At 43.5% G+C, this 25,402-nt stretch overlaps 1 protein-coding gene and 1 pseudogene across 4 annotated transcripts in view; one reads left to right on the forward strand and one right to left on the reverse strand.

The window, feature by feature from the left end:
• The window catches only part of dennd2b (DENN domain containing 2B), a 521,803-nt gene that overhangs the window by 95,055 nt on the left and 401,346 nt on the right, over window positions 1–25,402 (forward strand). For 2 of the 4 annotated variants that reach the window (XM_063061872.1, XM_063061874.1), the window contains one exon: window positions 10,876–10,932. The exons of the other annotated variants lie outside the window; for them this stretch is intronic. The gene's annotated coding sequence lies outside the window, so the exon portion shown is untranslated. The remainder of the gene's footprint in view (window positions 1–10,875; window positions 10,933–25,402) is intronic. 4 annotated transcript variants of the gene reach the window in all.
• LOC134354267 (craniofacial development protein 2-like) lies at window positions 21,614–23,526 on the reverse strand (annotated as a pseudogene).

Raw genomic sequence — 25,402 nt, forward strand, 5'->3', positions numbered from 1 at the left:
GATGGAATATAGTGTAGGGAAGTGTATGGTCGTGCACGTTGGTAGAAGGAATAAAGGCATAGACTATTGTCTAAATGGGGAGAAAATTCAAAAATATCGGAATTGCAAAGGGACTTGGGAGTCCTTGTGCAGGAATCCCTAAAAGTTAATTTTCAGGTGGAGTTGGTGGTAAGGAAAGCAAATGCAATGTTAATGTTCCTTTGGCAAGGACTAGAATATAAGAGTAAGGAGGTAATACTGAGGCTTTATGAGGCATTGATCAGACAGCAGTTGGAGTATTGTGAGTAATTTTGTCCCCTTATCTAAGAAAAGATGTGCTGGCATTGGAGAAAATGATCCCAGCAATGAAGACATTGACATATGAGGAGCTCTTGGCCTGTACTCACTGCAGTTCAGAGAAACAAGGAGGGGATCTCATTGAAACCTATTGAATATTGAAAGGCCTGGATAAAGTGGATGTAGAGAGGATGTCTGCTACAGTGGGTGAGGCTAGATTACCAGAGGGCACAATCTCAGAATAGAAGGACATCCCTTTAGACAGAGATGAGAAGGTTTTTTTTCACCCAGAGGGTGGTGTATCTGTGGAATTCATTGCTGCAGTCAGCTGTGGAGGCCAAGTTATTGAGTATATTTAAAGCGGAAGTTGATAGGTTTCTTGATTAGTCAGGGTATCAAAGGTTACAGGGAGGAGCCAGGAGAATGGATTGAGAGGATTAACAAATCAGTCTTGACGGAATGGTGAACCTGACACGATGGGCTGAGAGGCCTAATTCTGCTCCTATGTCTTATGGTCTAAAAGAAACCACAACCATATCTATTTTGTATCTTTTATTTCTCTCACAAAATATCCCTCAAAGTTCACCAGCCATTGTAGTACTTTTATATTTAGTTTACTGTGGTGCCCACAGCGTGATGATGATGATGATGAGACTGTATATTTTAGTAATGTCATTTGAGGGGTAAATATTTGCAAGAATTCCTGGGAAAACTGTTGTAGAAAAAAACATAGAAATACAGAAAACCTACAGCATAATACAGACCCTTCAGCCCACAAAGCTGTGCCGAACATGTCCTTACCTTAGAAATTACCTAGGGTTACCCATAGCCCTCTATTTTTCTAAGCTTCGTGTACCTATCCAGGAGTCTCTTAAAATACCCTATCGTATCCGCAAAGCACTCTCATGGGTCACCAGGAGAGCAGATGGGACATCAATTTAATCTCAGCTGTAAAGCAGCTTTTCCAACTGTGAAACAGTCAATGAGTACTTTCACTGACAGTGAGACCTTCTGTGAACAGGAACTGAAACGTCAGGGAAGAAGGCTTCTGAACGGGCAGGCACAAACCAAACCTGCTAATAGTAATACTGCCTGTTTTCCATCTTGTTAACAGGGACATCAAACAACACCTTTAAGGATGATTTTCTACAGTAATATTGTAAGATATACTCCCACTCATGTTCCAGAGTGATGCTAGACCACAAACTAATCTTCATAGACTATCTAATGGAGGTGGCTACAAAGGTAGAGGCACTTTTCTGTCTGTTTCAGCCGTTGCCAAATGCAAACTGCATCAGTGTTATGGACATCAGCAAAGGCATTTGTTTAATAGTAGCTGAGAACTGTGTATCAGTGTGGGCCTGTTGTTGCCTGATCTGTTTACTCATGTCCAGCAGAGTGGTGCCTCAGTGGAACCATCAGGCTTGCTGCAACATCCTGGTTGGCTGGGCTGGCAAATATTGCTTTCCCATCTACCTATAGCAATTCTGACAATCACTATGGAATCTCACCAAGGGCAATTGATTGCCATCATTTGAAGTTCCATGATCCCTCCTGGATCTATACCATCAATGTCCAGGAAGACAATTTCAGCTAAAAGGTGAATGGGAATTCCAAGAAGTTCAAACAGCAAGTGCAAGATCCAAAGTAGGAGGACTTGTGTTTGATTTGCCCCCTGGATTATGGGCACCACTGAATCAAATCTGCATAGATTCTGGGAAGTGTGGTTACTGTCACGTGACTGGCCACAATGAATATAGAATTGAATTGTCAGGTTTTATAAAAAACAATCAAACATTTATTAAACTCTGCTCAATATATAAATCTTAACCAGAAGTAAACTGCTATGCAGCCACTTAACAAACCACCACTCTGTACTAGTTCTTAAAGCGTTAAATGCAAAAACAGTTCTTAAAGCGGTAAATTCAAACACAGTTCTTAAAATGATAAATTCGAAAGTCCAAGAGGTTTATACAGTCAATTAGGAGAAACTTCCCTGAAGTAAAGAGTTCCTCGAAGATGCAATGTCACGCCAGTCTCAGGCGGATCCTGCCTTGTCCGCAGGATTCATGACGACAGAAATAAAACAGTTTAAAGGCCCTTCCCTCTAGATACTAGATCCTGCACAGCCTTTTCTGCCACTTTTAGCAGAGGCTATCTCATGCAGATCACTCTTCCTTGAACTAATTCAATGATGGTCGATCCTTTCAACCATCGAACGACTCCTTCAGGTTCTTGTTTTCACTCTCCAATATTACTGAAAAGATACATCAACAAACCTCAGAAGGCAGTGAAGGCCAATTCTCTGGATGCTTTCAAGAAGGAGCTAGATAGGTATCTTATGGATAGGGGAATCAAGGGTTATGGGGACAAGGCAGGAAGCAGGTATTGATAGTAGATGATCAGCCATGATCTCAGAATGGCGGTGCAGGCTCGAAGGGCCGAATGGTCTACTTCTGCACCTATTGTCTATTGTCTATTGTCTAAACCTGGCAGAAATTGGTTAAACTGCCAGTCCAGCACTTTTGTACCTTACAATAGAACGTAAAACTCCGTTTTAAATTGAAACTGCATCATAAGGCAAATAAGCAACGGAATGGAGTCTCTGGCTAACGTTCTAACTGGAAAACTAACTGTGTCACCAGAGGTCTACACTTATATTCCTGGTGATAACAGATCATCTCATGACCTCACATTGGCGGGAAAATTACATCAAATGACTTCCAAAAGACCATTACATTATCCTCATAAGACAGTCACAAGATATCCACGAGGTATGTAACATTACATGTTACACAAATAGAAAATATGATAATGAAGAGCAAACAATGGTTCATCTAGTGATCCATTGCACTATCCAGAAACATAAAGGAAGTGTCAGTAACTCACACTGAAGCAATATTGTGCTTAAACCTCGAAATATAAAACTTTGCATTGTAATCAGCAGCAATGCAAAGTGGTAGCATTTTGGTGTGTGGTAGAGAGTCTGCTGGGATCATTATGTGCATTTGCAGAGTGCAACGTCAGCTCATCCTTCTCTTTCAAAGACAAGAAATCCACAAACTTGGGTTTTCTTGAAGATGTGTTTATATATCTTCATGCAGTGCCAAGTGCTGTAAATTGCCTTTATGTAAATTATTTGAGACTATTTTCTTTATAAAAGTGAGGCTGGGGTTAACAGTTGAGACCTGTAAAATTATGAAGGGGCCGGATGGAGCATGTGGGAAGTGAGGGGACAAAAACAGATGGCGTAGAAACAAAATAATGTGGAAACAAGGACAGTTTCTACAGGCAGAGAATGGTAGGAATGTAGAACTCACTGCTTGAAAGGATGGTAGAGCCAGATATCAGAATCAGGTTTATTGTCACCGGCATGTGTTGTGAAATTTGTTAACTTAGCAGCAGCAGTACAATGCAGTAAATGATAATATAGAAAGAAAAATAAATCAATTACAATACATATATGTGTGTGTGTATATTAAAATAGATTAAAAGTAGTCCAAACAGAAATAATATATAAAACTGAGGTAGTGTTCATGGGTTTTGGAATATTTTGGAATCATATGGCAGAGGGGAAGAAGCTGTTCCTGAATTGCTGAGTGTGTGCCTTCAGGTTTCTGTATCTCCTACTTGATGGTAACAATGAGAAAAGGGCATGTCCTGTGACAGATCCGTTCTCATGCTCTTTCATTTTTAGGTATTTATCCAATTCCCTTTTGACTGTTTAATGTTGAATTTTAGTCACCATCCTCCACACAGTCCATTCCACATCATAATAATTAGTGCAGAAATGTTTTATCTCCTCTCTTATCTCCACTAGTTTTGCAATTTCCTTGGTTCTGTATTCTTTGGCATGCGACACTTCTGTGACTGGAAGAAGCCTCAATTGCCATTCTGTCAAAATCTAGAATGATTTTGGACACCTTTCTTAGCATGCCTCTTGACCTCGGTGCTAAGGTGAACAAATAGTTTCTCCATATTCAATAAATCTCAATGTTCTGGCTGAGGTCTTAACATACTAGAACATTTTATGATCTTAATACGCCATTTGGGGCCAAAGCTGTGTTTTTTAATAAAACTTTTGTTTGAGTACACTGCCTCTATACACATAACCAAGAACCCTTTAGGCTATTTTTTAATCTTGTCCAGCAACCTTGAAAGAAGTCTGTAAATATCCCTGTTTCTTTTGTTCTTGCACCTATTTTTAGACTGTATCACTTAGTTTATATTGTCTGTATTCATTCTGCCAACAACAATGGATCACTTACATTGAATTTCATTTGCCCTGTCCCTCACTATTGCACCAATCTCTAACAAGAGAAAATCTGTAGATGCTGGAAGTCCGAGGAAAACACACACAAATCGCTGGAGGAACTCAGCAGGCCAGCCAGCATCTGGAAAAGGAGTGCAGTCGAGTCTGGGGCTGAGCCCTGCCGAAGGGTTTCAGCCCGAAACGTCAACTGTACTCTTCCTAGATGCTGCTGATCCCGCTGAGTTCCTCCAGCATTTTGTGTGCATTGTACCAATCTGCTTATATCCCCCCAAGCCTGCTACTCTTCTCTTCATTGTTAATGAAACTTGTGTATTTCATGCCACCAACTAACTTTGAAATTAAACCCCCCTAACTTAAAAAAGGTCTGAAGTCTATAGCAAAGAGTATCTTGCAGTCTCTGCCTGTTTACTTCCAGGGGATTCAGCACATAACTGCAAATACGCTGCATTTGCAACAGAAACACAAGACTGTACACCATTAATTATTATGCACAGTTTTTGCAAGAAAACACATTAGAACAAAGAAATGAAGTCAGTTTTTGTGCAACATGGTCAAAGTGTTGCAAATACAGTTTTGTGTTTGGTTCTAGAACCAGATGGTTGAAGCTCTTCTTCAACCTTGTGGTATTGGACTTCAAGTTTCAGTGCCTCCTATCCAGTGATAGGTAGGAAAAGGGGGCATAGCCTGGGTAGTGGGGATCTTTGATAATATATGTGCCTTTTCAACCAGGTGACCTGTCTCGCTCAGGTAAGCTGATTCATCTCTGGATCATCCAACAACGGTAGTATCATTGCTGCAATTAGACCTTAAGACCATAAGGCACTTGGAGATGGCACTGGAGCTATGAATAGCCACACAGTAATGCACGCTTGGAGAGTAGTTCTGGCCTTGAGTTGCACCTGTGTTGATGGTCAGCAAGGGGGAGATGTTTTTACCAATCCTCACTGATCGAGGCCTGCCAGTGAGAAAGCCAAGTATCCAGCTGCAGAGGAAGGTGCAGCGTCTCAGGGCGTGAAGCTTGATGGTGAGCTTGGATGGGATAGTTGGGTTGAATGCAGCCTGGTGTACAAGATGGTGCAAAGCATTGTAAAGAGCCATGGAAATCATATCTGCTGTGGTTCTGTTGTGATAGGAGGCACAGTCAGGCAGATCCAGGCCATCTCTGAGGCAGGAGTTGATTCATGACATAATCAATCTCTCAATGTACTTCGTTACGTTGATGTCAGTGCCACTGGATAGTATTTAATTGAGGCAGGCCATCACTATGATGCTGCTGCAGGTAAGTTCTTCATTGCGTCTGTGACAATAAATTTGACATTTATGTAATTCCTCTTCTGTGATTAGCAATCATAGAAAAGCAATTACATTAACGTCAGTTTGAAGTTAGAGTAATGACAATTCAACACGTTTCTTGTTGAAGGGGCAGCACAGTAGTGCAGTTAAAGATTAGATTAGCTTTATTTGTAATATTTACGTCGAAACAGGGTGAAATGCATTGTTTGTGTTGATGACCAGCACAGTCCAAGCATGTGCGGGGGCAGCTAGCAAGTGTCACCATACTTCCAGCAGCAACATAACATGCCCACAGCTTACTAATCTATATGTCTTTGAAACGTGGGAGGAAACTGTAACACCCTGCGGAAACCCACTTAGACATGAGGAGAGCGAGCAAACTCCTTATAGACAGTGGTAGGAATTGAACTCTGATGGCTGGTGCTGTGAAGAATTATATTGGCTACTATGCTACCATGCCGCCCCAGTTAGTAGCACAGCTGCCTCACAGTTCCAGAATCCTGGGTTCGCTGCTCATCTCTGGTGCTGTCTGTGTGGAGTTTGCATGTTTACCCTGTGACTGTACAGGTTTGATGTGTGTGCTCTGGTTTCTTCACACGTTGTAGGGGTGTGCATGATGATTGGTTAATTGGCCGGTGTAAAATGTCCCTAATGTGTAGGTGGGTGGTAGAATGTGCGGGGCGCTGATGAAAATATGGGGAAATGAAAACAAAATAGGACCAATGTAGGATTGCTGTTAGTGGATGGTTGATTGCTAGCACATACTCAACTTTATATATGAGAACAGTCACGTACATTATTTAGAACTCTACAAACAGGTTGTCCCCATATTAATTCATCAACTTATGGACACTCCTACCTATGAACAAGCTCCCATAATACTATTAATTTTAATTTAATTTAATTTAATTTTAATTTTTTTATTTAATTAATTTAATTTAATTTAATTTTAAACATCCAATGTTTAAAAACACTAGAAATTCTGCAAGCTGGAAATCCAAAGTACCACATACAAAATGCTGGAGGACCTCAGCAGGTCAGGCACCATCTATGTAAATGAATAAATGGTCGATGTTTCAGGCCGAGACGCTTCTTCAGGACTGGAAAGGATAGGGGAAGATGACAGAATAAAAAGGTGTGGGGATGGGAATGAGGACTAGTTAGAAGGTGGTGGTCGAAGCCGGGTGGTGGGAATGGTCAATGGCTGGAGAGGAAGGAATCTGATAGGAGAGGGGCATGGACCATGGGAGAGGAGGTGTCAGACAATTGTTGCTGGGCCTCAGCAAAGTCGAGGTCAGTCTGCCAGACTACTACAGCACCCCACCTTATTTTCTCTTGTTTGTGATTTTAATTCTAATTCCCATTTCCATTCCGACATGTCAGTCCACGGCCTCCTACTGTGCCAGAATGAGGCCACCCTCAGGGTGGAGGAACAACACCTTATATTCCATCTTGGCAGCCTCCAACCTGATGGCATGAATATCGATTTCTCCTTCAGGTAGAAAAAAAAATTCCCTCCCCTTGCCCTCTTCTTCTACTCCCCACTCTGACCTCTTACCTCTTCTCACCTGCCTATCACCTCCCCATGGGTTCCCTTCCTCCTTCCATTTCTCCCATGGTCCATGCTGCTCTCCAATCAGATTCCTTCCTTTCCAGCCATTGACCATTCCCACCACCCGGCTTCGACCACCACCTTCTAGCTAGTCCTCATTCCCATCCCCACGCCTCAGAGCTCTCCATTTCTCTTTGGACACCAGACCCAATCATTTCCCTTCCACCACCACTCTCTTCCACCTGGCAGAACTTGTCCTCACTCTCAATAATTTCTCCTTTGGCTCCTCCCACTACCTTTAAACAAAAGGTGTAGCCATGGGCACTCGCATGGGTCCCAGCTCTGCCTGGCTTCTTGGCTGTTACATGGAACAGTCCATGTTCTTAGTCTCCCCCACTTTTCCTATGCTACATCGACGCTTCCTGCAGCCATGCGGAGCTCATCAACTTCATCAACTTTGCCTCCAACTTTTACCCTACTCTCAAATTTACCTGGTCCATTTCCGATACCTCCCTCCCCTTTCTCGATCTCTCTGAATCTTTATCTGGGGAGAGCTTGTCTACTGATGACTGTTATAAACCCACCGACTCTCATGGCTACTTGGACTACACCTCTTCCCACCATGTTACTTGTAAAAACACCATCCCCTTCTCTCAATTCCTCCAACTCTGCTGCATCTGCTCTCAGGATGAGGCTTTTCATTCTAGAATGAAGGAGCTGTTCTTCAAAAAAAGGAGCTTCCCTTCCTCTACCATCAATGCTACCCTCAACCACATCTCTAACATTTCACACACGTCTGCTTTCACCCGATCCTCATGCCACCCCACCAGGGATAGGGTTCCTCTTGTCCTCCCCTACCACCTCACCAGCCTCCACATCGAGTACATAATTCTCAGTAACTTCCACCATCTCCAATGGAATCCCACAATCAAGCACATCTTTTCCTCACCCCAATTTCAGCTTTCCCCAGGGATCGCTCCCTACGCAACTCCTTGTCCATTCGTCCCTCCCCACTGATCTCCCTGCTCGCTTATCCTTGCAAGCGGAACAAGTACTACACCTGCCCCTACACCTCCTCCCTCACTACCATTCAGGGCTCCAGAAGTCTTTCCAGGTGAGGCAACACTTCACTTGTGAGTCTGTTGGGGTCATATATTGTGTCTATTTGCTCCTGGTGTGGCCTCTTGTACCTTGGGGAGACCCGATGCAGTTTAGGAGATTGCTTCACCGAGCACCTACAGTCTGTCCACTAGAAAAGACGGTATCTCCCAGGGGCTGCCCATTTCAATTGCACTTCCCATTCCGATTCCAACATGTCAGTCCATGGCCTCCTGTACTGTCGTGATGAGGCCACACTCAGGTTGGAGGAGCAACGCCTTATATTCCGTTTGGGTAGCCTCCAACCTGATGGCATGAACATTGATTTCTTGAACTTCTGGTAATGCACCCCCCCACCACTTCACCATTCCTCATTCCCATTTCCCTCTCTCACCTTATCTCCTTACCTGCCCATCACCACCCTTTGGTGCTCCAAGTGCTTTCTTCCATAGCCTTCTGTCCTCTCCTATTAGATTCCCCCTTCTCCAGCTCTGTATCTCTTTCACCAATCAACTTCCCAGCTCTTTACTTCACCCCTCCCCCAACCCAGTTTTCACCCATTGCCTCGTGTTTCTTCCTCCCCTCCCCCCCCCCCACCTTCTTACTCTGACTCCTTATCTTTTCTTCTCCAGACCTGATAAAGGGTCTCGGCCTGAAATGTCAACTGTACTTTATTCCATAGATGCTGCCTGGCCTGCTGAGTTCCTCCAGCATTTTGTGTGTGTTACCTGAATTAAAATGTTTGGCCACCAAGAAGATCCACTAGAGGCAGATGAAGCGGAGGTGCTCGACGAAGCAGCCTCCTAATTTACGATGTGCCATCAGGAGCACTGGACACACTAGACGACCCCAGCAGATTTGCAGGTGAAGTGTTGCCCCATCTGGAAGGACTGCTTTGTGCCCTGAATGGAGGTGAAAGAAGAAGTGTGTGGGCAGGTGCAGCACTTTGGCCACTTTCAGGGATAAGCGACTAGAGGGAGACGAATGGGGAAGGACGAATGGACAAGGGAATCATGGAGAGAGTGATCTTTGTGGAAAGCAGAGGGGCGGAGGTAAAGTTGTTTGGAGGTACAATCTCTTTGGAGATGGCAGAAGTTGCAGAGGATGATGAGTTGGATGTTGGAGGCTTGCGAAGACTACAAATCGTCGAACTAGCTTCTTCTCTTCACTTTTATTAATTAGTCTTTCTTATCAGACTTGTGTGTTTTTGATGTCATTGGTTACAATACATGTGGAGGTATAGTTACCATATCTAGTGATTTTTGTGTGTTTTCTGACAAAATCAACTTCTGAACATTTGTTAAAAATGGAACCTGTTCCTTACCCAGGGATGGGCTGTATATTAATTAAAATATTAACACATAGTGTTCACTACTTATTAAGAGGTGCAAAATTCTAAGGGGAACACATCAGAGACAATATATAAAGGATACAATGTTTATTATATATTATGAAACAAAAGGAAGCTATTTGGCCCAACAGACCGAGGCAGACTCCCAGCAGAGTAATCCCACCAGGCTCATGTTCTCCCCCTAATTTCTCTGGAGTTTCTAAGGCAGTCTTGCTTTGAATCCGACATTGACTGGCAACGCTTGTAACGGCACTGGTGCCAAACTATATGGGACTCTGCCATTCCTTTGGATGCATCAGCTTCGTGGAGAGGGGGAGCCCATTGCATGGGCAACAGCTTGCTCTTTAAATCATACCGCCCTGGCTTGTGTATCTAGACAGGTGGGACGCAGCAGCCATGGTTGATCTCAACTCATAGAGGCCTCAGATACCCAATGATGCAGGTAATTTATAGTTGTCATTAACCTATCAACTCGTCTTGGGAACTGGGAGGATAATGTTGCACCCAGAAGTGTCCTGAGACAGAGAGAGCATCAAATGCCCCCAGGGCACCATCTGGGTCCTATATCAGTGAGGCAGTAACTCTGGTGCTGCCCCACCAAAATTTAACTCATAGATACACAATGATTTTAATGAGCATCAGTATCTTAATTAAAATTAATTAGAAATATATTTACCACAACATTTTACACAAAACAGCAATATAAAATTAAACAGAATGATATTTTTGTTTCTCTTGAGGTTTTCTTCATTGTTTATTTTGAATAGACTTGTAAGATGAATAAACTCTTCTTGGGCTGCCAGCTGGCTACAGGTATCGATTATAACTGATGTTTCAATGACAAACTCTGCCATCTTCTTCGGTGTATTTTTCAGAATTTTCCAATAAGATGTAACTTGAAACAGTTTGATTTCACAGAAACCAGTATTAACGATCAACAGCTGTGGATCAGATATGTAGCTGAGCAAATTGCACAATGTTTTTTTTGCTTCAATTGATATATTGCCTTCTCTTGTTTACTAAACTCCCTAGGTACCGTCCAAATAATTGCAGCAAGAATGTATCAAGTTAATCTGTAACACAATTTTGGTGAGTGAAGTTAGCATTCAACTCATTATGTGTTATGTTACTGGAGTTAACACAAACTATTATTAAAATGTGCTTCACTTGGGCCAAATCACATTTAATGCCAATTGCGGTTCTGTTTTATTTCCCAATGGTCCAACAATGACTCCACTTTCAAGGATGTAATTAATTTGGGATATCAGAGGACATGGAAGGTTCAATATAAATATATATTAACTTGAAAGAGGGAGAAATATGAGAGAGAGAGAGAGAGCACCGGGAGAGAGAGGAGAGAATAACAGAATGTTAGTGAAGTACAGTAACAAGGTAAACAACATTCTACTACAAATCTGCACTGGGGCCATGGGCAACATCAGAATCAATACTGTCCTAATGCAGAATCTCGACATGAAACATCCTTGTTTGATCTGCTGTGTCCCTCCAGCAGATTATTATTTTTTTATTTGCTTCAGATTCCAACACCTGCAGTCTCCTGTGTCACCATAAGTAATACAGTACTCCTACCTGGTCAGTACCTCTGGGTATTTACCAATTGTAATCTATGCCCATTTTTTCATATATGTTGGTGAAATGTTAAGTTAAAAAATCCTCTTAAACATAGCACTCTATTTAATGAAGCACTAGATGTAGACTGCAAAGCTTATTGTGATTTTAACCCAAAGACTTCCTGAGATCTTCTGCTGGATGGTACGCACATTGGGTACATTTTTAAAGTTGAAAATATTCTCCATTTTTTTGTCTGTTTACTAGAATGAAACTGAAGATTATGACAACCGCAAATTTATTATCTGACCTTGAGTATCTTTAAACCCGATAGTGAAATCAAGAGTTACCATTTTTCTGTACTTTTGCACTTGTACGGTCAGGCCTTGACCTTATTGGTTCTGATTTTCGGAACCTTCGTCTACCGGAGCATTTCCTACCTTATAAAAGATGGTATCTGAATAGATCAAAAAGACTACTTTGCTCACAGTTTGCACTCAAATTTGACAATAACACTCTTTTATCTTGTGCAACGAGTTCACTTCAATTCCTGGATTATGTATTTCATATTGAATGGTGAGAGCTCAACTTGGCTTGTCTGTAGCTAAACGCTTTGCCAGATTCAAGATTTATTTACTATCTTGTTCAATATTTAACTGCGTCAGAAGCTGCAGAGCTTTGTCTACCCTTGAATAGATTTGACTAAAATGTAATTGGGCTTGATATCCAATCAATGTTCCACTGTTTCCTTTCTGTCAAACTATAACACAATATTGTGATATACTGTAGCTTCCATTCTATCTCAAGTGTTATCTTTCAACATTTCTGTGGTTCACTGATACAGGGATAAGCGATGTTTTGTAAATAAGAGTTTCTAGATTGTGGCCAAGACGCTGGGAGAATGAAACCAAAATGATCTTCCTATACCCTTCTGTGCTTGCATTTGGTAATTGCTAGTGGTCAGTTCACCCCTGGGGTGAATAATACTGAATGGTTCCAAGGGATATCTGACCACTTTTGGGACAGTGTAAGACAGACAATTTACATCAGAAGATTCTGGTACCATTTGAAACTCGGCCATAATAAAAGAGAAATTGTGATTTTCCCTGTAACTATCTTGCTTTTTTTCTCACATCATTTCAGTCAGATTGACACATATTCCACTGCCATTTTGGTACCTTCAGCACTTCTTTTTTGAGATGCATGGAGGTTTCCATTAATTTGGTAAGAATTAAAACACAGGCATGACTTTTGTTTGGAGTGATTTAATGATTAGAGCTCAACGCTCCAAAATGTTTTGCTCTGTGTAAATGAAGCGGTTATCATGGAGAACTGTGCATTCAACAGGTTTGCAGATGGTACAGTTTAATTGGCTTTATTCCATAGATTGGTTGCAAATTACATGCATCCATTCTGGTCAGGAGTACTAAATGTTCTGAAGGCAGTGCACGTTAACTTGGATTGAATTTCAGAGGCAGAGTACAAGTATAGCATTGTGACATGATTGACTGGAAATGAATTTTTAGGCATGTTTAGACTCAAACTCCTGAGGCTGGCTCTATCTGAACTATGCCAAGGACTTATTATTATGTATGCTGCACAGACAGTCCTTGTACTAATTGATTTGATTCTCATCATATTTACAGCAGAGGAAGGTCATTCAGTAGAAAGATTCCAGCATAGTTGTGTGCACCTACCCATTTACCAAGTTTATCATCTTAAAAGGTTCCAAGAGGCTTTCCATAGAGTCAGTCAAATAGACAGGATTGGGAACAGGCCCATGGGCTCAGTGAATTTACACCAACCATCAACCACCCATTTATACTAATCCTGTAAGAATCTCGCATTCTCATTAATTGCTGATTAATTCACCTCATAACCTGCACGTCTTTAGAATGTGGGACGAAACCAGAGCACCCAGAGGAATCCCACATGAGAGAATGTGCAAATTGCAGCCATGATTGAATGTATCATAATACAGAACTTCATGCACCGTCAAAGCCTTATCATCTCTTGATAATGGAAAAGCAGAAAAAATAAGCAATACTCTAGAGATTTGAGCCACTTGAGGCCTTAGGTTATTACAAACTTCTCCAGAAGGATTTACACAATTGCATTGGAATTTTGTATCTACCAGTATTACCACAAATTCCTCATCTCTCTGGGATTAGAACACCTGTAAATCCACAAAACACTGAAGAGTATAGTAACGCTAAGAGCAGGCCACACACAGTGGGCAGGAAACAGATGGTGTGAGGGCCTCCTTGGCTCATTTCTGCAGTGAATGCTGTAAAAGGAAATCATTAATTTAATTTAGATATGTGGAATTACAGAATTATTTGCTTTAACTGTATATTTTAGAATAGACATAAGTATATACTGCTAGGTTTTCTGTGCATGAGTAAATGGTAGTTTGTTAGTTCTAATGAAATTATTTAATAGGTCTTTCAATATAAATGGTGCATGTAACTTAGTATATTTTTGTACCATGTGTTACTGACTTATGTGTGTTAATAGATTGTGAAACTCACTATTAAATGCTTTTGTATTTGAAGATTAATAGCAGCATAATCAAACAATCTCTGATTGACACATTAAATATGTCACCTTTCAGTATGTCTCACACTAATAAGCCTTCACTGCAGCCATGACTCCTCCTTGTCAGAATAGGTGCAGATCCATTGTTTTAAAGGCCCAGCCTCAATTTTCCTGTACACTTTTGATGATGGCCAATTTGCCCGTGCAACTCCATGTTGTAACCGATTTTGTAAGGGATCTCATGATGAGAGATACCTCTAAATCCTGGCATTAAAGATGGCCTTAAATCCTTCATTTATGTCAGCTTATCATTGCTGACCATGGATTGTAGCCAAAGAAGGTTATACAAATATCCTCTGAATTGTCGATGTAATGATGTAAAGACGCTCTTTTAGTTGAATCCATGTGATACATATTAATTAGTGTTAATTTTATCATTTGAGGATTTGTGTCCATTTCCACCTCCAGTCCTCCCATTTTTGCTCACTTTTCCTCTCCCATTCTCTGACGACCCAGACACTTTACTTATTGCAATCACACACTTCACCCATTGGGTCCACACCTTCATCTAGATCCACCTGCCCTTCACCTTTCACTTAATGTTTTCCTTACTTAGTTATCAGATTCTCCTTCCATATCAGATTCCCATACCTGCAGCCTTTGTATGCCTGTCTATCACCTTCTAGGCCCTGGCTCCACCTTCAATTTCCCCTCGGTGACTCTCTTCCTATAATAAACAGCACTTCCTTGTTAGATCATTTGAAAACAAATCCTGCATTTGACTCATTGGTTAATGAGGAAAATGCAGGGCTTTGGAATTACATCAAAGTTGCTGGTGAACGCAGCAGGCCAAGCAGCATCTATAGGAAGAGGCGCAGTCGACGTTTCAGGCCGAGACCCTTCGTCAGGACTAACTGAAGGAAGAGTGAGTAAGGGATTTGAAAGCTGGAGGGGGAGGGGGAGATGCAAAATGATAGGAGAAGACAGGAGGGGGAGGGATAGAGCCGAGAGCTGGACAGGTGATAGGCAAAAGGGGATACGAGAGGATCATGGGACAGGAGGCCTAGGGAGAAAGACGGGGGGGGGGTGACCCAGAGGATGGGCAAGAGGTATATTCAGAGGGACAGAGGGAGAAAAAGGAGAGTGAGAGAAAGAATGTGTGCATAAAAATGGGTAACAGCTGGGGTACGAGGGGGAGGTGGGGCCTAGCGGAAGTTAGAGAAGTCAATGTTCATGCCATCAGGTTGGAGGCTACCCAGACGGAATATAAGGTGTTGTTCCTCCAACCTGAGTGTGGCTTCATCTTTACAGTAGAGGAGGCCGTGGATAGACATGTCAGAATGGGAATGGGATGTGGAATTAAAATGTGTGGCCACTGGGAGATCCTGCTTTCTCTGGCGGACAGAGCGTAGATGTTCAGCAAAGCGGTCTCCCAGTCTGCGTCGGGTCTCACCAATATATAAAAGGCCACATCGGGAGCACCGGACGCAGTATATCACCCCAGTCGACTCACAGGTGAAGTGATGCCTCACCTGGAAGGACTGTTTGGGGCCCTGAATGGTGGTAAGGGAGGAAGTGTAAGGGCATGTGTAGCACTTGTTCCGCTTACACGGATAAGTGCCAGGAGGGAGATCAGTGGGGAGGGATGGGGGGGACGAATGGACAAGGGAGTTGTGTAGGGAGCGATCCCTGCGGAATGCAGAGAGAGGGGGAGGGAAAGATGTGCTTAGTGGTGGGATCCCGTTGGAGGTGGCGGAAGTTACGGAGAATAATATGTTGGACCCGGAGGCTGGTGGGGTGGTAGGTGAGGACCAGGGGAACCCTATTCCTAGTGGGGTGGTGGGAGGATGGAGTGAGAGCAGATGTACGTGAAATGGAGGAGATGCGTTTAAGAGCAGAGCTGATATCAGCTCTGCTCTTAAACGCATCTCCTCCATTTCACGTACATCTGCTCTCACTCCATCCTCCCACCACCCCACTAGGAATAGGGTTCCCCTGGTCCTCACCTACCACCCCACCAGCCTCCGGGTCCAACATATTATTCTCCGTAACTTCCGCCACCTCCAACGGGATCCCACCACTAAGCACATCTTTCCCTCCCCCCCTCTCTCTGCATTCCGCAGGGATCGCTCCCTACACAACTCCCTTGTCCATTCGTCCCCCCCATCCCTCCCCACTGATCTCCCTCCTGGCACTTATCCGTGTAAGCGGAACAAGTGCTACACATGCCCTTACACTTCCTCCCTTACCACCATTCAGGGCCCCAAACAGTCCTTCCAGGTGAGGCATCACTTCACCTGTGAGTCGACTGGGGTGATATACTGCGTCCGGTGCTCCCGATGTGGCCTTTTATATATTGGTGAGACCCGACGCAGACTGGGAGACCGCTTTGCTGAACATCTACGCTCTGTCTGCCAGAGAAAGCAGGATCTCCCAGTGGCCACACATTTTAATTCCACATCCCATTCCCATTCTGACATGTCTATCCACAGCCTCCTCTACTGTAAAGATGAAGCCACACTCAGGTTGGAGGAACAACACCTTATATTCCGTCTGGGTAGCCTCCAACCTGATGGCATGAACATTGACTTCTCTAACTTCCGCTAGGCCCCACCTCCCCCTCGTACCCCAGCTGTTACCCATTTTTATGCACACATTCTTTCTCTCACTCTCCTTTTTCTCCCTCTGTCCCTCTGAATATACGTCTTGCATATCCTCTGGGTCACCCCCCCCCCGTCTTTCTCCCTAGGCCTCCTGTCCCATGATCCTCTCGTATCCCCTTTTGCCTATCACCTGTCCAGCTCTCGGCTCTATCCCTCCCCCTCCTGTCTTCTCCTATCATTTTGCATCTCCCCCTCCCCCTCCAGCTTTCAAATCCCTTACTCACTCTTCCTTCAGTTAGTCCTGACGAAGGGTCTCGGCCTGAAACGTCGACTGCGCCTCTTCCTATAGATGCTGCTTGGCCTGCTGCGTTCACCAGCAACTTTGATGTATGTTGCTTGAATTTCCAGCATCTGCAGAATTCCTGTTGTTTGGGCTTTGGAATTAGTTTATGTTTGTTTTTAGTTTATCACCAATGGCAACCCTGGTCTCACCCTATCAAAATATATTACTCTGTCCTTAGTTTAAAACCAACTTGCTTTCTCTCCTATCCATTTCTAACGTAGCTCCTTGACCTAACACATTAACTCTATTTCTCTGTATACCGATGTTGCCTGACTGCTGTGTATTTCTTGAACTTTCACAGGTGTTATGTTCTTCTCAGACCCAAAACGTAGGCCCCCACCCTCCCTCATCCACTGGCATCCATACCACAACTATTGGCCATTCGTGTCCACCAAACCCAGCCTCAGCCCCTACCCCAGGGCAATACATTTCTGTTAATAGGAATGTATAGAACTGAAGCTATAATTAGCACCTCTAGGGCAATGACTGCTTCCCTGAAATACTTAGATTTATTAAAAAATAAATAATAGTTAAAATGCCCAATTTTAAGTTCCCATTCTTCAGCTAACAGCCAATAAAACTCTTCATGTTACATAAGCTAATCTAATTGATGTGCATTCTAATAAACATGATATTTCTGTTGGATAGGAATGGGAAATGTTATCTTCTAGCCTAAAGAGGCAAGAAAATAAAAAAGGATGCGAGTACTCCAACTGCTGAAATATTGTGCCTTGTAGACACAATTGTTGCAGAATTTATTATGCCAATTACCTTGTAGACATCATGCATAATGAGAATAATAGGAAACTGTTAAATGTCATGTAGTCAATCGATCTTTGTCAGATAATGTATAGTTGATGAAAAATATGAGTGAGGAATAATCTTGCATTGACCTTTTTTGGCTTGAGGCTAATGTTTGAGAGAAAGGTTATCTTTAAACTTAAACGAGAACTTTCAAGCCATCAAGTGTTGGATTGTTTAACCAGAAGAATCCATACAAAGAGATCACCTGAGGTCTTTGAGCAGGGTCACCTTACAATGCAGTGCTTTGAATATTGTAAATAGTAAAGAATATTAGTCTTTAAATTTTCAAGTTTTATTGTATTGTGCATATACAAGATTTAGCTTTGCTGGAAAGACACTCTTAATTAAATCCATGCGATAAATATTAATTAGTGTTAATTTTATCATTTGTGGATTTACATCAATTTCCTTTGGAACAGCTTGGATAGAAGATTGCAGTTCAGTAAATAAAAACTTGTTAACGACATATGATTTGGCTCTGGAACGCTCAATACATGAAGACTGAAGACAAATAGCATACTCAGAACCAGAAACTTTTTTCTTAACTTCTGGGAATAGTTTTCAAATTCAATTCAAGCCAGAATAATGAAAATCCTGTTTCATGAAATCCACTCAACCTCTTTCCATCCAATCAAGCTATTGATGTAAAATTAACAAAAACAATGTTCTCAGTTGGGCAGGAAGGCAATAACGGTAAATAATTTGGGAAATGGAATCTACAATGAGTTGTGCTATTAAGAAGTGGATTTGGACTAGAAGGATGATCACAGATTCCCTTTGAGAAAGAGGGAGTAGTAAGATATCACAATTGAGTTGTTCTGTGAGAGCATAGGATTTTAAACTGAGTTTATTGTTTTAAAGGAGAACTCCACAGTCATACTACTACTACTACTACTACTACTACTATGTCGACTCAAGCCTAGGGGGCCAGCGTCAGGCACGATGACGGACTCTCCACTTCTCCCTCTCCCTCATCAGTGTGTGCAGTTCATCTACATTAGCCGTGCCGTTGTCTTCTAGGAGCGTCTTGACCATAGTCTTAGCAGGGCACCCAGGGTTCATCCTCCCGTGCTTGGGCTCCCATATGATGACTAGGCTGGCAGGTAGCTCGGGGTGGTGCAGACAGTGCCCAGCTAGTTGCAGTCTTCTCGCCTCGATCTTAGTGGTGAGCATCGGTAGGTTGTTATAGATCTCGACGTTCGTCATGTGCTGTTGCCAGCTTACGTCAAAAGCCATCCGGAGCATTTGTGTATAGCAACTGTCTAGAGACTTTCGCATCGAGTTGGTGAGTGTCCACGTCTCGCATCCGTATGTGAGAATGGACTCTATGACTGCTATGAAAATCCTTTTTTAAGCCCTCTGGTCAGGTTCGACTTCCAGGTTTCCTTCATGTCATTCATAGCCCTCCACACCAGCGCCTTCCGTATCTTCGAACTCATTATTCTTGATCCGAGGTACTTATAGTCAAAGACTTTCTTAATGGTATCATTCTCTACGGTCTTGAGAGTACCTTCGTCGCAGTTGAATGCCATGTATTCTGTCTTTTTAGCATTCAGGATACTGACGGACTTTTACCACTGTACCATTGAGAGCATACTCACCAACTGCATCTCAGTGTGGTAGGGCAATTGTCCCATGTCGGACCGCAAAGCGCTCCACCATGTGGTGAAAACTGCCCAGCGGATTATTGGCACCCAATTACCCACCATTGAGAACATCTACCATAAACGTTGCCTGGGCAGGGCGAAAAGCATTATCAGGGATGCATCTCACCCTAACCATGGACTTTTTACTCTCCTCCCATCCGGTAGGCGCTACAGGAGCCTCCACTCCCGCACCAGCAGGCACAGGAAGAGCTTCTTCCCTGAGGCTGTGACACTGCTGAACCTCTCATCACAGCGCTAAGCAGTATTGCACCCGTATTGTACTTTTATATTTGTGTGCTGTAGCACTTTTTTTTATTCGCAGTTATTTTGTAAATAACACTATTCTTTGCATTTCTGGTCAGATGCTAAATGCATTTCATTGGCTTTGTATCTGTACTCGGCATAATGACAATAAAGTTGAATCTAATCTAATCTAATCTAATCCAATTTTATTGCACTCAATTTCCACTTTTGTCAGGAGCTGCTGTGCTTCCTCCATCTGGTCAGAGAGCAGGACTATGTCATCTGCAAAATAGAGATCTGTGAGCATAACTGGTCTGACCCTTTTGGTTTGCCCTGGTTTTATGGTAAAACCAAGCTTGTCATGATCTTTGGTAGCTTGACGTAGAGCGTAATCAAGGACCATTATAAAGACGTAGGGTGCCAGAGTGTCTCCTTGCAGCACACCAGCTAGGAGCTCGAACACTGCTGCTTCTCCATCTGGTGATACGACTTTCGCCATGGTTTTGGTGTAGCTGGACTCTATTGCTCTCAGTAGATGGTTTGGCACTCCGTAAGCTTTCAGGATCTTCAGCATTTTACCTCGGTGAATGGAGTCAAAAGCTTTGCAAAGATCGATGTTAGCATGCACGGCTGGTAGGCGGTTCTTCTTGACTTCCTCGATGATCCTACGGAGAGCAAGTATTTGCATTACTGTTGTGCGCTTCTGCTGAAAACCATTCTGATTGAATCTTAGCTTAGGGTTAATGGCGGTGCGAATCCCGTTCAAGATCATCCGATTGTATAATTTTGCTAAGATGCGGGTCAAGCTGATACCGCGGTAGTTATCTGTCTTTGTGAGGGATCCAGACTTGGGGACTGGGATAATGTTTGAGAGTGACCACTGTTCTGGTTTGTCGCCTTTCATCACTGCCGTATTTATACCTTATACTTTATACTGTATTGTTGCGAAACAATTGATACTAGAACGTACAATCGTCACAGCGATATTTGATTCTGCGCTTCCACTCCCTCGATTACAAATATTAAATATTAAAAATATTAAAAATAGTAAAATTAGTAAATATTAAAATTTTACATTATAAATCATAAGTAGAAAATAGAAAAATGGAAAGTAAGGTAGTGGAAAAAAACCGAGAGGCAGGTCCGGATATTTGGAGGGTACGGCCCAGATCCGGGTCAGGATCCGTTCAGCAGTCTTATCACAGTTGGAAAGAAGCTGATCCCAAATCTGGCCGTATGAGTCTTTAAGCTCCTGAGCCTTCTCCCGGAGGGAAGAGGGACGAAAAGTGTGTTGGCTGGGTGGGTCTTGTCCTTGATTATCCTGGCAGCACTGCTCCGACAGCGTGCGGTGTAAAGTGAGTCCAAGGATGGAAGATTGGTTTGTGTGATGTGCTGCACCGTGTTCACGATCTTCTGCAGCTTCTTTCGGTCTTAGACAGGACAACTTCCATACCAGGTTGTGATGCACCGTAGAAGAATGCTTTCTACAGTGCATTTATAAAAATTAGTGAGGGTTTTAGGGGACAGGCCAAATTTCTTTAGTTTTCTCAGGAAGTAAAGGCGCTGGTGGGCCTTCTTGGCAGTGAACTCTGCTTGGTTGGACCAAGTCAGGTCATTTGTGATATTGACCCTGAGGAATTTAAAGCTTTTGACCTGTTCCACTTGCGCACCACTGATGTAAATGGGGTTGTGCGGTCCGCTACTCCTTCTGAAGTCAACAACCAATTCCTTCGTCTTGCTGACGCTGAGGGATAGGTTATTGTCTTCGCACCATGCCACAGGTTCTTAATTTCCTCTCTGTACTCAAACTCATATTACATATGTCCAGCAAGATGTTGTCCAGGTCACAGTTCTTCAGGACATCTGGTGGTATCCCATCTGGTGCAACGCTCCTGCCCAGTTTGAGTGCATATTTGGCCGCCTTCAGTTCCTTAATGGTGAATGGGCCGTCATCGATGTCGACTTGCATTAGTATTGTAGGTACGTCCTCTTCTTCTTCCGTGATCATTGGAGGGTTTCCCAGCAGGTTCTTAAAGTGGTTAAGCCATGTCTGGACACGGTCCTCTGCTGTTTTACCACTTATCTGGCCTGATGGGGACTTCTTCCGTCTACTGATCTCGTTGACTAGGTGCCATGCTTCTCCATGCTGTTTGTCTTCATTAGCAGCCTCTACCTCTCTAATCCTCTCAGCTAGTTCCTCTTCCTTCAGTCAATAGTAGGTGGCAAAGAAATTCTTCTTTGCTGTCTTGAACTTGTCTCTTAGCTCTTCTGTTTCGCTCCTTCTAAGTTCGGCATGACAAGCATTGACCACACGTCTTGCTGCGACGACGTCAGGATGTTTCGAGATCCGACTCTTCTTGATTCACTTCACAGCAGGCAAACTCTTTGTTGCATCTGTGCGTGCGTCTAAGAGCCATTGATAGTGGTCGGTGGCAGTCTCTTCCTCCCCCCTTTCCAGTGGGCCGAAGTGATTTCTCACCTCCACTGTGTACTGGGCTTGAAGAATAGGTTGTGAGGAGAATGCCTTCCAGTCTATCTTCTCCTTGGGACCTGTGGCTTTGGGTTGCCGCAGGCTCAGTCTCACTTGCATTGACACTACTCTGTGGTCAGAACTGACTGAGTTGAAGGTGCTGCAGGCTTCTGTGTTGATCACACAATTACACCATTTTGTTCTTTTGAGGATGTAATCGAGCTGTTTCCTGTAGATGGAGGCTCTGTTTTCATATGTCCACAGTTTACCAGCTTTCTTCTTGAATTGTGTGTTGGTGGCAATGAGACTGTGTTCCTGGATGAAATCAACTAGATATTGTCCATTTCTGTTGGTAAAGTCGGTATGAGTATGGAACATCTTCCAGTCCGACCTGGGCATTAAAATCGCCGAGCACAGCCAGGAAGTTATGTGCCGGTATTAAAGTGACAGTTCCGTGAAGTTTACTGTAGAAAGCCTCCACCTCCTTCTCCTCGCTGCAGTTGTGTGGGGAGTAACAGAGGATGACAGAGGTTGCCGGGTTTCCGTCGAATTCCGCAGTAAGGATTCTGTCACTGACTGAGACTACGCCCCTCAGTGCCTTCTTCACCTTGCTGTTCAACATCAGCCCTACTCCACCTTGTGCTGACATCGTCGTCGGCTCTCTCCATGCAGACGAGGTGATGAGGTGCATCCCCTCTGCCTCTGTGAACCTTATCTCTTCGTCAGCGTGTACATGATGGTGTTCTTGGATCCCCAGGATGGAGATCTTGTATCTGCTGGCCTGTGATGCCAACTCTGTGCATCGAGGCAAGAGACGGATGGTGTTTGCGTTGAAGGTTGAGATGATCGCTTTTACCTTACAACGCAAAAGAGGCGCAGTTCGCTTGACCCACTTGTCGGACTCAACCCTCCCTGTGGGATTTGTGGTTGTATCTTCATAATGCCTGTCTCGGCCAGGGTCTGGGCTTTCCACAGAGTTCCTGAGCACTCCCGGCTCTGGAAGTATAGGGTTTGTTGGGTAGCCTGTCATCATAATGCCTTACAAGGCGCGAAACGAAAGACTGTGTGGTGCGCCACTCCTCACACAGACAGTAGGTGGCCGTTGACTTACAAAGAGTTCATCCGCCCTTTGACAGGTTTTGTTTTTAGTTCTACTGGGTGCCCACACACCCTCCTCCCTGGTTAACCGAAGTGCACCAGGGGGTGTGCCAATTGAGTTGCCGACAACCTGACCTGAGACAGGTAGTGCTGGGCTACGTGGTACCAGCAGCAAGGCACGGCCCTGACCTGACACAGTCATAGATAGATATACTTTATTAATCCTGAGGGAAATTTAGTTTTGTCATAGCACACCAGTAAGCAAAGTGAATTCAAAGAAAGTGGTAAAAGAAAATCTAGAAGTGCTGAATTCAAATATACTATATTCAGAACAGGTGAACTGAATGCAAAGACCAATGGGCCTTATCTAAAAACTATTACACAGGACTGATTAAGTGATGATGAAGGATGGTAAGAAAATATTCACGTGTGCTTGACATCTAGAAAGGACAGACAGAAGATATGGGGTGGGGTCAGCGGCGTGGGGAGAGTGCGTGTCGTGTGAATTGCACTGAAAATAAAGACAGTACTGAGGAAAAATCTGGCCTTAGAGGTACCTGAAGTAAACATCGTTCGATGAAGATGAGAAATAACAAAGACAAATCTGCAATGAGAGTGGTTTGGAGACCCTGAACATTAGTAGCAAAATTAGGGAGAAAATTAATCTAGAAAAAATAAAAACCTTCAGCATTAGTGACAACTTTTTTTTAGATTACGAGAACACTCAGCCCTCTTTTATTGTCATTTAAAAATGCATACATGTATTAAGAAATGATACAATGTTTCTCCGGAGTGATACCACAGAAAACAAGACAGACCAAAGACTAACACTGACAGAACCACGTAATTATAACATATAGTTACAGCAGTGCAAAGCAATACCATAATTTGATAAAGAACAGACCATGGGCATGGTAAAATAAAGTCTCAAAGTCCCGAGTCGATCGACTCCCGAGTCCCCGATAGCAGGCGGCAAAAGGGAGAAACTCCCTGCCGTAAACTTCCAGGCACCGTCAACTTGCCGAAACCTTGGAAGCAGCCGACACTGAGTCCCATCCGTCCGAAAACTTCGAGCTTCCGACCAGTCTCTCCGATACAGCCTCCTGAGCGCCATCCTCTGCTGAGCGCCTTCGATCTTCGCCCCGGCCGCTGAAACACGCAAAACCGAGGATTTCGGGGCCTTCAGCTCTGGAGATTCCGGTTACCACACAGTAGCAGTGGCAGTGAAGCAGGCATTTCAGAAGTTTTCCAGATGTGCTGTCACGTCTGTCTCCATCAAATCAGAATTGTGCACGGTCCCCTACTTGACAGATAACAGACATCACCACCGAAGTGGCCGCACGCGCTGCTATCTTCTCCCCCATCCCGGGAGGATTCCCTGGTGTCTTCAATGTGCACAGAGATGGGGCAAATTAAATGGGCAGTAGTTTGAAGTCTATTTTGGGGACAGTTTTCTAGAACAGTACCTTGGGGAACAGAGTAGATTTTATCTTCTGACAGGTAGCTGGTGTTCTCCTAGTCACCAGTGGCAGTTTCTGGAATAGAGGATGATCTCAGCCACTGGTTTATCCCGGTATTCTGAGTCACTTCAGGAACATGGTCCTGGGTTTACAAACAAACCCAATGACAAGATGCAAAGGAGTTGTCCCAGGTCATCTTTTCAGTGGCAGAGGTTCTTTCTCTTTCCCCCTATCTTTATCTATCAGTGTGAAAGTGTCTCTTTCAGCTATCAGACAAAATGTTTTTCTTTTGAGCTTGATGCAGGATGTGGTACCACTGAGAGCAGCTGTTGACTTATACTTCCCAGTTTGTATTGTTTTCTCTGCTTCGTTTTGATCAAGTCCTTTGTCAAAGTTTCTTTAGATCACTACAGATATTTAATATTTGATAGGTGTAGGGCTATGAAAATCTGGCATCGATCCACAAAGCCTGATCTAGCGAACCTGATAGACAGGACTCATTGATTCTGTGCTGGTATTGCCACTAGTACATACAGAGGCTTTCTGCGGGTATTGTTTGTATTGATTGTCGTTGGTCAGTTTCAGCTTGTGTAGCCCTGGAGAAGTGTCAGGATTATATCTGTTACCACAGCAGCTGATCCTTCAGTGTGCTGCCACCGGCACTGATGATTAGCACAGAACCCAGAGAACGACAAGAGCTTTGACATATTCATATAGTTTACAGATCAGGCAGAGAACAGTCTTGAACTTCAATACAGCTCGTCATAAGGATGTGGTAAGGTTGA

Source organism: Mobula hypostoma, chromosome 11 (assembly GCF_963921235.1).
Source record: "Mobula hypostoma chromosome 11, sMobHyp1.1, whole genome shotgun sequence".
Taxonomy (NCBI): Eukaryota; Metazoa; Chordata; class Chondrichthyes; order Myliobatiformes; family Myliobatidae; genus Mobula; species Mobula hypostoma.